The following is a 2,005-nucleotide window of genomic DNA, read 5'->3' as shown; positions in this document are numbered from 1 at the left end:
CAAATCATTAGAGTTGGCTAAAATAGTTTTAAGATGGAGAAAAACTTACTCAAAAACACTTGCAATATTTTATTTTAAATGGCAAATATTTATATGTTATTAGTATTTTATTATGTGTGGAAATTAAACACTTGATCTTTATCTTCTTCATTCACTTGTTTGTCAAATCTATCTTAAATTTTGTAAACAAAACTTGCAACTAATTGAAAAGATATAATAAGTATGCACGTAAATTTTTTAGTAAATATTATATTAAATAAATTTTTAGTTTCTATAAAATTTTATATTTAGTTTTAATAAAAAAAATATTTTGTAATTAGAATAAAATTATTATATAAATAATTTTAGTCTTTGCTAAAATGTCACCAAATATTTTTTAGAGATTTTTTAATAATCATGTTTATAATATTATAAAAAATTCATTCATAAAAAACGAGTACAAAATTTAATTTATAGGTTCTTATTTTCGTTATTTTTATCTTGAGTTTAGAATTAAATAAATTTTTTATCAATATAAATTATATTTCGTTTTTAGTTTCTATGAAAGTTTTCTTTAAAAAATGATCATTCAAATATTTTTTTATTAATCATTTTGGTTTCTGCTTTAAAGTTAATTAATGTGTATCATCAATAACTTTGAATTATTTTTTGCGCACATATATAAAACATTATAAGAATCTCTCATAAAAATATTTAAATATTTTTAATAAAAGATGAATTAAATATAAATTTATATGTGATAAAAGTTTAAAAATTTGTATTTGATTAATCTCTTGTTATAAAAATCTAACTTTTTGTCGGAGGTATTCTTAGAGTATCTTAAATATATATGCAAAAAAATCATTTAAAAATTTAGATGATACACATGAATTAAATTAAAATTGAAACTAAAATTGTTGATAAAAAATATTTGTAAAATCATTGTTTGAAGAAAACTTTTAGAGTGACTAAAAATAAAATATAATGCATTTATAAAGATTAAAAATTTATTTAATCATCAATTTTATAATATTTAAAAATTAATATTTAATTTATCCTAAGTTAAAAACTCTACTTTTATGAAGGAACTTTGTATAATATTTTAAATATGTTTATAAAAAATCATTAAAAAAATATATGTTGACATTTAAAGAGAGATAAAAAAACACATGTCTTTTTATGGACTAAAAAATACGATTTTTTTATAGGGAGTAAAAACAAAAAATTTAAAATTTTATAAAGACTAAAATTTTTTTTAACTTTAATTTTTTTTTTTTATCAAATACATGTATAAATATAATTTATAGTTTAAGTGTTTAAAAATTATTCTCTTACTAACGTATTTTATAGTCTCAATAAAATATAAAATAAAATATTTTATTAAGTTAACCTGAATAAATAAATAGGTTGGAGCTCCAATTTATAACTTGTCAAATGTGAAGCTTATTTTAGTCCACTTAGCCTGTCCGATTTTGGGTTTTTTATAAGCAAATTATTTTTTATTTTTCTTTTGTATTAGAGATCAATCACATTGATGATACAGCAGATTTCTTTCTATCAAGTCAAACTTAATAGAAGTTTAGACAAGGAAACTAAAATTGTTTGCTTTGAAGGAACATGGAAGTAGAAGCAAAACAAGTCTTGCAAGGGCACTTTATATAAACTGCAGATTAATACTTAATATGTTCGAGTACAAATTCTACATCTTTTCTTCATATTTAGTGTATAAATTTCATCGCTAATTATATATATAACAAAAATGTTTATATTCCAAGTATTGTGTCATAATCTCTATTTAGATCAATTCAATGAAAAATCACTAAAATAATTGATTGTAAGTCACTAAAAACTTTATATATAATAAAAAGATTCATATCTATTATTTTCATAACTCAGATCAATAAAATTTTATCTAAAGTTAACTTGTCTTAAAAAATCTTAAATTTATTGATTTTATCATCAAATAAAAGAAATAATATTATATGAAATCAATTTCATTAATTTAACAAGTGATTTTGCATTCTTA

The sequence above is a fragment of the Cicer arietinum genome, chromosome 4, assembly GCF_000331145.2.
Source record: "Cicer arietinum cultivar CDC Frontier isolate Library 1 chromosome 4, Cicar.CDCFrontier_v2.0, whole genome shotgun sequence".
Lineage (NCBI taxonomy): Eukaryota > Viridiplantae > Streptophyta > Magnoliopsida > Fabales > Fabaceae > Cicer > Cicer arietinum.
The sequence above is the reverse complement of the archived record's forward strand: the minus strand, read 5'-3'. Positions refer to the sequence as shown.